Source organism: Nelusetta ayraudi, unplaced genomic scaffold (assembly GCF_046127955.1).
Source record: "Nelusetta ayraudi isolate G7.1 ecotype Tasmania unplaced genomic scaffold, CSIRO-AGI_Nayr_v1 ptg000003l, whole genome shotgun sequence".
NCBI lineage: Eukaryota > Metazoa > Chordata > Actinopteri > Tetraodontiformes > Monacanthidae > Nelusetta > Nelusetta ayraudi.
This window is the reverse complement of record NW_027466053.1, coordinates 2,142,642-2,153,548: the sequence shown is the minus strand read 5'-3', so window position 1 is coordinate 2,153,548 and position 10,907 is coordinate 2,142,642. Positions and strand designations below refer to the sequence as shown.

Below are 10,907 nucleotides of genomic sequence, written 5' to 3'. Positions count from 1 at the left end.
AGGAGGAGGCCGGCTGGAGAGCTGGGAAACATCTGGTGGCGATCGGAGAGGTTGACAGTTAGCTGGCACCACGGCCCAGAATTCCTCTAGCAGGAGTTTCAACAGCAATCCGCCTCTGTAAACAAAGAACACTGTGTGCTCCTCAAACCATGCAGAAGGTCAGAAGATCATCCTGAGGTCAGAAAGCAAAGTACCGCAACATTGCTATGTTGTGCAATTCGTTAATTAACTTTGTTCATACTTTATAGTATAGTTATCGTGTCACTTCTACATTTCCCCCTAAACTTTATTTGTATAAACAATTTACACATCACACATCATTCACTAAACCAAATGGTAAAAATGACAAACACATTGGTGTCCCACAAGGATCCACTTTGGGGCCTTTCCTCTTCTCAATCTTTATTAATGACTTACCTGATTTTTGTTTACACAGCCAAATTCAGCTTTATGCTGACTATACTGTTATTTATTTCTCTGGTTCAGACATAACACAGATTCAATCATCTTTACAGTCTGACTTCAATAATGTATAGCACTTGCTCCTCAATAACAAACTGATGTTAAATAATAGGAAGACCTGCAGTATGGTGTTTGGTCCGCGGCATAGACAAGCGAGCTCTTTGAATGTATGTTTACGTTTTTTTTAATGGCTCTTGTGTTGAAAGAGCAAGCTCATTTAAGCATCTTGGAGTTTGGCTTGATCCAGAACTCACATTCAAACCACATATAGATTATATTGTTAAAAAAAACCTATGGTTTTTGTTTCTCTTTTGATGTAAGGAAAAAAATAAAAGTATTGCTTCCAATAATTGACTATGCTGATGTCGTGTATCATAACACCACAGATAATCACCTCAAGTCTCTCAATGTTTTATATAATTCTTTGTGCAGGTTTATACTGAGGTGTCCATACAGAACTCATCACTGTCTCATGTATAATTCCCTCAATTGATTGCAGTCCAAATCAAGAAGGCAACTTCATTGGTATCTTTTCATTTATAAATGCATTCACTTTACTTGCCCTTCTTATTTGACACAGTACTTAGTTCAGTCTACCTCGTCATATTCATTTAGACGTCTGCAATATCCTTACTTTGAAATACCAAAAATTACTAAAACGGTAGGAAGGAGATCCTTTTTCTACAAAGCTCCCTCAGACTGAATAATCTTCCCCTATCCCTTAGATCAATTTCATCCGTCAGTCACTTTAGGACTTCTCTTTATACACATCTGCATTCAATCTGTTTATGTTTTTAAAGTGATTGTACATGTATTATTCTGATATATTGAATGTGTTTTCACTATGCCCCTTCTTCTCATTTTATTTTATTTTATTTTTCATTTATTTATTTATTTTTTCCTCCTCTTATTTACTCTGTTGTGTATCAGCTGATGGTGTAGTGGTCTTCAGGGTGGGCGGGAGTGGGTGAGCAAGCTATGTGTGTATGTATGTATATGTTAATATGTGTGTATCTATGCATTTAGCTATATATTTAAGCATCTATATAGCTATGCTTATGTGTTTATGTTTTTGTTGGTTGTTTGTTCATTTTGGGACCCCCTTGAAAACGAGATGGTGCATCTCAAGGGGCAATCCCTTCAATAAATATGAAATATGAAATATGAAATATTACACATACAGTAGTACACAATAGTTCACAGGGAATTAAATATCTGCACTTCAAAATCTAAAACCTCTCTCTCTCGCTCTTTCCCTTCTTGTTTGTGTGTTTAGACACCCAAAAAACTTTATTCTACATAATTAAAATGTAACACAAAGTGCTTCACACCAGCAGAGAACAATGCAATGCATATACACATATACACAATTACATACGCAACCACATACACAATGTTTATGTCACTGTCTCCGCAGTTGTTAAACATCGAGACACATAAGAAGCTGCAACACACAAGTCTCCTCCAGACTCTTGAGGTAATGTTGACTTTTGCAACATGCAGCATGCATGTTCATGCAACTTATTTTTAAAGAAAGGCATCACATTTCATAACTCCATATAATTACCGACCCAACATTTGCTTTTCATTTAAGAGAATGGAAGACACCACCAGGAAGACTTGTTACGAGGGGACCGCCGTGCAAGACTTTAAGTTATTTAGGGAGCGATCACGTGAGCATAAGGTCATTGTGCCCTGCCTCAGAGAAATCCTGCACCAGGAATTCAACAGGTACAGCAAGGCAGATGGAGGACGACTCAGTGTCCTGGTCAGGCTGACACCTTTCTGCTTTCAGGTCTAGCCAGCGTAGAACAGTACTTTAAAGCAGCTCTAGGTAACTTGAGCTTGCTACGACAATAACGTTGTAGCAACGTTATTGTTTACTTCGTCTTTCATTGAGGTTACTTATTGGGTTCCATTCCATCATTTTATAATCTTATGTATTTGTAATAGTAGTAACAGAAAACCAAATGATCAGCAGGGTGGTCATGAGATCACAGTTCATTGATTTATACATTTGTATTTTTTTTTTTTTTTCCATTGTGGATCAGACAAAAACATCCTGGATGTCCTCGGTGTGGGAAGTGGAGGAGGTATGTGACGAGCAGCTGTTACTGGGTGAAACTTTGGGGAAGAGCTGAAGCTTCCCCATGGTTACCAGTGAAGGTTGTCTTGGACAATCACTTATGTAGTGGCCAATGATAATGACCCAGTGCCTGTGTTGTTTGTTTGTTTTGTTTTGTTCTAATCTGAATGTGATATGTGCATTAGTGTTGGTGCAAGAAGTTCTGTGGTAAAAATAACAATAATAATAACAGGACATAGCAGAAGGAAAACTGAAAAATTAAGACAATCAGTTAGTGGCGATTAAATAACATTGAGATTAGTGACTCAGACTCATAATCCCAAGTTGTTCACTCTCTGTCTCTCTCTCTCTCTCTCTCTCTCTGTCTCTCTCTCTATCTTTCTCTCTCTCTCTCTCTATCTCGCTTTCCATAGGGGAGATGGATGTACAGATGCTCACTGTCCTCCACTCCAAACTCCCTGACATTCTCATCAGGGCTGAAATTGTGGAGAGCAGCAATGAGCTCACCAGCCATTTCAAAGGTAATGGCTATCAGAGCGCCTCCAATAGCCAGAGTGGCAAAATGCAAGTCTGAAGCTTTGAATTTGAACTTTTCTTTTTCTTCCAACTTTATGTTTGTTTCAAGACAAGTTAATACTTGTATTTTTGACAACTACTCATTGAATATTATGTTGCCTTGTTTTGTGTGTCTATGGAACAGCTTTGACATAAAAGACACCAAACCTTCAGAAGATCCCGTTTGTTTGGAACACCATGAGGAGTGAGGAGTATATGAGCCGAGTTAAAGCGACAGGAGACGTGAAGAAATTCGACTTCATACACATGATTCACGTACTTGCACATCACTTTCACTAGATATGCAGTTGTAAGACATTCATTGCATCATATTTGATGTCATATTCATGATCATATTTGTCATCAATTTGTCATGCAATCTGTCATCAGATGATCTACTATGTGGATGACCTTGCCGAGACCATCAGCTTCTACCACAGCCTCCTCAAGGACGATGGCAGACTTCTGATTCTCCTTGCAGCAGGTCGGTCGTCTTCTGCGAGGCCATTACAATCTTTACTTTATACTCAACTCACCAATAAGATTTAGAGGTATATTTTTTCATAATGTGATTTTTTTTTTTTAATCTTACACTGAATAGAAAAAGGTGGCTGGGACACCCTGTGGAAGACCTGCCAGAAGGAGCCGTATGTGGATGCCATCACCCAGTATTGCTCCTCGGGTGAGGTCATCGCCTGTGCCAAGAGCCTGGGCCTCAAGTACGAGGAGCTCCCTGTCCCCAACCAGTTCGACATCACCGACTGCTTCGACCCGAGCAGTCAGACTGGGGAACGGCTGCTCAACTTCATGACGGCCAAAGACAACTTCTACGAGTCACTGACGCCGGAGATCAGATCGGGCATCCTGGATCTTCTCAGGCACAAGTGCAGCACCGAGAAAGACGGCAGGGTGATGTTTGACAGCAAGCTGAGCTGCATCCTCATTCATGCCTGAGCAATGGAGGTTGTTAGGCAGCAGAGAGGTCGTCTCGCTTAGTTGTTTTTTTTACTGAAAATCCCATGTGGAATAAACAAAAACATAAAGAGGTGTAACAGTTGTTTCCCCCTTATTCACCAATTAATCTTGGTAGTTTATTTTCTCAAAGAAGTCTGTCAATCAAACAGTGTTACTCTGGAATAGATCATGTTCAATGTGGCAAAACTCTTTGACGCAAGTTTCTCCATAACTTTTCTGTCATAGACCTAACATGTCAAAAGGTTGGAGAAAAACCTTTGTCCGAACAAAATAAAGATACAAATCCAATGTTACTCTGGTTTTGGTGTAAATACGTGCTTTCTTACCTCACTTTGTTTGCTTGTCCCCTTTATGCCTACTAGACGTCCAACTTCCTTCATTTGTTGCTCCAGATGGTGAGAATGTCACACCTGGTGAGGTTTGTCTTTCTCACTTTTGGACAGATTTTGTAGAGATACTCAACTGTTTTAGGCCACCACTTAATGCAAACACATGCCATTTGTTTATAACATTAACAACAACAACACAATAACTAACACTACTTCACAAATTTCTTCTTTATCAAGAAAACATGTAGGCCTATTATGCAAAATACAAAAATAAAAAATCAATTTGTGAATAGTCGCGGTGTGCATCCATGAAATGAGTAACACAACTGATGCTGTGCCCCCAAAGGCTAAAGAGAGCGCAGGGCACATTTGACACTACGACCAGGACAATGATATTAGCTATTTGCTAGCTAATCAGCATTTGCAGTGTTTCTTTATGGCTGGAATCTACGTCCTAATTTTTATTTATTTAAAGGGGATTGATTCCCACTGCCTCTCCACTCTGAACACAGAGCTCCACAGCTAATGTGTGCACAAGACGGCAGTGTCACAAACCAGGGCTATCCCACCGAGGGCAGAGAAAAAAACAAAGAAGAGGGAAGATGAAGAGAAAAAACGGAACAATAACAGGGGTATGTTTTCACGTCTTAAACAGAAAACATGGCAGATTAAAGGGGACCTATGATGCTTTTCCACTTTTCTGAGCTTTAAAAACTGTTACAATGTTGAACCCTATCGTCAAACAATCTCGATATAGTTAAATAATGACGTTCATGCGTTTGGACGTGGGCCCTGCAAATTGTTGGGCATGGTTCTAAACGCTCAGTTCACAGAGATTTTTTCAACACTGGGCACGGCGTGACGCCACGGTGTGCCGGAGCTCCTTTCATGGCCAGGCTCCGGCACCCTCTCGGACTGGTTCCGCCCTCCCCCGCTCTGCCCCGGAAGTGATTCAGCAATGCACTGCTCCAAGAAAATGTTTTTTTCGGTGTCAGGGAAATTAAAAAATATAAAATAAAAAATACCGAGCGACTACCGAAGCACCAAGGACCACAACCGTCGGAGTGGAACGAACAGAGAACATGTTGGAGGTTTGTTCAGCCTAATGCGGATGCGATGGAACACCGGTCTGCAGCCAGACCCCTCTCGTCCGGTCGGCAACGGGAGTGAGACGGGCTCGACTCGGCCGGTGAACGACGAGAGAATAATCAGCCACGGCAATATTTGAAAACATGTATTTGTGAGTGTATTGTGACCTCAAGCAACATTAGTTTTAAGACTACTTGCAACGTACAACCGCTGAATCGTGTTGATGAACTGTTATCCACCACCGCTAACTCCGTGCTCTGCTTGTTATGTGTGTTGTGTTCGCTGGCAGTGAAACTGAAGAGGCAGCGATTTTGACTCGCAAGTTTCACTCCTTATAGCGATGTTCACGCTGCCAGCATGGTAACATTGGTTGTATAGAGCTCTTCCTGCTTTGTGCTTGGTGTGGACTTAAGTTGTGCAGATATTCTTGTCTAATAATAAATGACTCTATGACTGAAGTGATCGTTTCAGCGTACATATTTTCTCTGCTCGGACAGTGTTTTGATACAAGTCAACAGTATGAAACAAAATCATTCTAAGCCCTATTAAAATGTCTCGCAAAAATACAAAACAAAAACACGGTCAGTACACAAAGTAAAATATATTTCCGGGGATACGGAAGGCACAAAAACCGTCCAGGGACCTTCGGTCCGCCTTGCGGCCATAACTCAGCCCGCACTGGGTCCGTACGAAGCTGGATTAGCCGGTAAACAGCTGCTAAAGAGTGAAGCCTTCACGACGGTAAGTGTTTAAATTGTGCCTGTTTCGTAAAGTTTGCCGTTTACTCTTCACTCCCGCACCGGCAAACTGAGGAAGTGAGGCTCAGCAGCGACGAAAAGTGTGACCCCGGGCGGGGGCGTGCACCGGTGAGGCTGGGGTGGAGTGAAGTGAAACAGAGCGTGTTCGCGGGATGCAGTAAATACGAGGAAACGAGCCGCGATATACGCAAATCTAAAAAGCTTTCAGTGCGGAAAATCGTGCGTTGCTGCTCTGGAGGGGCCTGATATCAAATACAAAAGCCCAAAAATGAGTATAATAGGTCCTCTTTAATTATTTTTGTAAAACAGGGAGCGCTTGGTTCATGGGATTTTCTGCTGTTAACTGTGGGCTGGAGCTAACTAATTGCTACCAGCAGTGACGTATACTTACTTTTTTGAAAAACTTTCGTATATCCCTAATTTTACATAAAATGTGTCTGTGAGTTTTTTGTAAAAACAAACAAACAAAAAATTAATAAAACAAAAATTGTTTAGGGGGGCTAAGGAATATTCTAGGGGGGCTCCAGCCCCCCTAAAAAAAAAACAAAAACAAAAAAAACAACAACTTTGCATGCGTCTTCCTTTTATTGACAGGTCGAACAATAGGGTTGCCACCCGTCTCGTTTTTCCCAGAATTGTTCTCTTTTTTCACCACCTGTCCCGGGAAAAATAAAATCTCTCCCGGGACACAGTTTGTCCCGTTTTTTTTTAGGGAAAATGACAAAACCTCATTTGATTTCCGTCTGTGGTCTAGCTAGGGTTGCCAACCCTCTCGTAAAATATGTGATTGTCCCATATTTGGCAACTAAAAAACCTGTTCTGTAATGAACTGATACAAGACGCATTTCACTTTGTCCCGTATATTGGGGAGCCCCCCGTCGTCGACAGACTTGAGAGATCTCCCCCCCCAGATGTCCCGGATTTGAAACTCTAGGAGGTGGCAACCCTAAGCCTGACACTTACCATTACAGGAAGTCACATGATGCCTTATGTGTGTGGGAGTGAGAGAGAGACAAAGTGCACAAGCGTGTGTGTGTGTGTGTGCGCTGTTCTTGTCACGTACAATGTGGCAGTTTGCTTGGAGACTTCCTTCAGCTCCACTCTTCAGTAGATTTTCTCAATCAAAGGCGACGTGGAGCCCCTTCTCGTCTCCTGCCCACATCCTCCACACATTCAACTGCTTCACACTGTTCACACTTCCCATCCACATGCTGGACTCCTGTCTGGAGAGTCTGAGCCTCGCTGTTGTCTCAATCTTGATTTATTTATTTGATGTATTTATAGCATTATTATTATTTTTGACATAGTTTTTCTATTTGGTGGAAATGTCTTGTTGGCAGGGCAGAAAGATCAACTCCCCAGTATGATAGAACTGATGGTTGCATTGTGGCCACAATCAAAACCAAACAAGCTAAAACTGGTCAAACAGCGACCCTCAGTGGCAGAACTCGGAGCTGCGAGGACCGACACGTCATAGGAACGTTTGAAGGTTCAAGGCCACATTTGAACACATTATGTTTCTTATTGACATATCATAGAGTGACCTGTCTGAAATATCTGCATGTTCATCAATGTATTATTTTTTTCAGCATGTGTTCATTTTTCTGTAAAGTCTGGAGTAGAAGGTAGTTTTTACTTGAGGGCGCCCCTTGGTGGCTCTTTACAGAACTACAGTTGCTATAACGTGTTGGCAGTCCATGATGATAGTGAGAAAAACGTGATTTCCTGATGTGATGAGACTGGACACTTGTTGAGGGATTTGACACTTCCTGTCAGCTCCTGAGGACAAGGAGGCCGAGCCTCTAATGCCCCCTACTGGCTGCACTCTGGAAGAGCCCTCCCCCATCCTCAGGACCAAGTCATTCTCCCTCAACATGAACACATCACTTCCATCTGAGGTGGGAAGAAGAGACTGCAGAAGTCAGCACGCACAAAATAAGATATTAAGATAAAATTCACAATACACAACAGAATAAATGAATAATAAATAAAGTCCCCACATATGCTTTGAACTTAGAAATTAATAAATGTAATCCTTTTTTTATTTCCAACTCTGTTACATCCACCCCCACTGAATTTTATCGAAATGGACTCCCGACAACACAGTATCTACCAAAACAATACATGACAAAGTTGTCTGTCATGGTCACAGCGACAAGAGCAGGGACTGCCCCTCTCACATCCTCTGCTGCAGTCTCAGTTTGGTCAGTCAAGGCACTTGCAGGTAAGACTGAAGATGTCCGGGGGTCAGAGGTCAAACTAGTCACATCATCACCAGACGTTTCTGACAGAGCTGGTGTGGACAACCGTGTGATCCAATCAATTGTTCTCCCCTCAGAGTCCACAGGTCCAAAGTAATTTAAGGGGACCTGGTCTTTTCCCACATCTGCAGGCGAGTCTCTGCTGCTCACAGTCTCGGGGCAAGCACCAGCTCCAGAAAGAGCCACACTCACCCTCCCAAGCAGGGCCTCTCCTGGCTCTTCAACATCAGACGTTGTGAGAGTTGGGGAGTCTGAGCCAGGCGGGGACGAAGCAAGGTCGGACACGTTGACTGTGTCCCCCAGAGGAAGGAAACTGACCAGCATCAACAGGTTTCTGTGAACCACCTTTTCCCGTCCAGTGAGTGTATCGCGAATCCTGTATGTGTGTGTCTCTGCTGTCATATCCACAACAGTGTAGATGGTTGACTCCCACCTATCAGCAAGCTTCTTCTTACCCCTCTCCTTCCTGTTGGCCAGGAGCACCCTGTCGCCCACCTCGACCTTGGACCCTTTCACTTTCCTGTTGTATAGTAGAGCATGTCTGTTTTGCTCCTTTGCAGCATGTTCCTGAGCAATCACCATCGCCACTTTCAAATCACCAGCAAGGCGTGCAACATACTTGTCAAAACACGTTACAGCGGGATCATGGAGGACAGTGCGAAAGATGACATCGACCGGCAGGCGGGGGACCTGGCCGAACATGAGATAAAAGGGGGCGTAACCAGTCATCTCATGTGCCGTACAGTTGTACATAAATGTCAGAGTCTGTAAACGCCTTGGCCAATCAGCTTTTTCTTCAGGATACAATGCACGGACATTGCCACCCAAGGTCCGGTTGTATGTCTCCACACTCCCATTTCCCATTGGTTGGTAGGGCGTCGTGTGAGATTTCTTGACACCAGAGACCCTGAGAAGCTCACTAATCAGCTGACTCTTGAAGTTGGCACCCTGGTCGCTATGGATCCTCTCTGGGAATCCAAATACACAGAAATATCGGTCCCAAAGAACCCTGCTTAGCTGTCTGGTCTTTGCATGGAAAAGCCTGTGCCATCCTTGTGAAAAGGTCTGTCATTACTAAAACATCAACAGATTTGTTCCTGGAGTCCTCAGCAGACCAAAAGTCTATACAGACAAGCTCCAGTGGCCTGGTTGATGTAATGCTCTCAAGGGGAGCCCGCGCCTCAGGCTCAACAGTCTTGCTGACAATGCATTGCTGACAATGACGGACATAATCTCTCACATCTCTGTCACACGAGAGAGACATCTATCTTTTCACGGAGATCCCTTTCAGAGTAGACAGGCAAGGTGTGCCGACCAGGCTGGACCAACTGAGGTAGGAACGGCAGCACTGCAACAGCGCAGGCGCGTGGACCAGCATCCCATTCAATGTGTGACTGCAGCACAGCAGATGCATCCTCCAACGCAACAGACTGAGCCTGCATAATCAGTGGACTGCATGAAGAGCGGGCAATGTCACTCACTGGAGAGGTGATTTTGTGGCCACTGGATGACTGGAGAGCATTTTGTACTGAATCAATTGACACATTTCTGACCTCAGCAAGCAGACTTGCATATGGCTCCACAAGCAGTCGCCGACCAACACTCTCCTTGACAAAAGGCGTGCAACTCAAAGCATCAGCAACAACATTCTGCTGACCTGGGACATACTTGGTATGAAAGTTGTAGCTGGCCAACTTGGCAACCCAGCGCTGCTCACAACAGTCAAGTTTTGGCTTTGTCAAGATGTGAGTCAACGGGTTATTGTCTGTCCAGACTGTGAATTTGTGGCCTTTCAGCCAGTGACTGAGCCACTTCAGAGCCAGAAATTCTAGGCGGTGAGCTGGATAATTCTTCTGCGACTGAGACAACGAGTTGCTAGCAAAAGCAATGGGCCTGGCTCGTGCCTCGCCCTCCTGAACTTGAGACAAAACAGCCCCTATGCCATCCAGAGATGACAGCGGTTGACAGCGTAAAGGGACGGGTGAAGTCAGGATGAGCCAAAACAACACTGTGAACAAGCGAGGATTTTAGGCTTTTAAAGGTCTGTTCCTGCTCTGATGTCCAGTCAGACGCACATAACTTCCTGCTTGACGGTTTCTTTTTATGCAGGCCACGTTTCCATTGTGCACCTTTCAACAGGTCAAAAAGCGGTTTGGCAATTGCAGAGTATCAGGGCACAAAGTTCTGGTAGTAATTAACCATACCCAAAAAGGACCTCACACGTTTGTGGGATGGAGTCCCGCCATCAGACTCCATGAGGTCAGCACTGGTCGTGTTGGTGATGTTCTCAACCTTGCTGGGATCAGTTGAAACACCAGCCTCATCCACAATGTGGCCCAGAAACTTAGCTGACCTCCTGAGGAAGAAGCACTTTTTAGGAGCCAATTTCAAG

At 43.7% G+C, this 10,907-nt stretch overlaps 1 pseudogene; it reads left to right on the top strand.

Moving 5' to 3' along the window:
• Positions 1 to 2,059: 2,059 nt before the first annotated feature.
• On the top strand, positions 2,060 to 4,371 carry LOC142890854 (histamine N-methyltransferase-like; annotated as a pseudogene).
• The last annotated feature ends 6,536 nt before the right edge of the window (positions 4,372 to 10,907 follow it).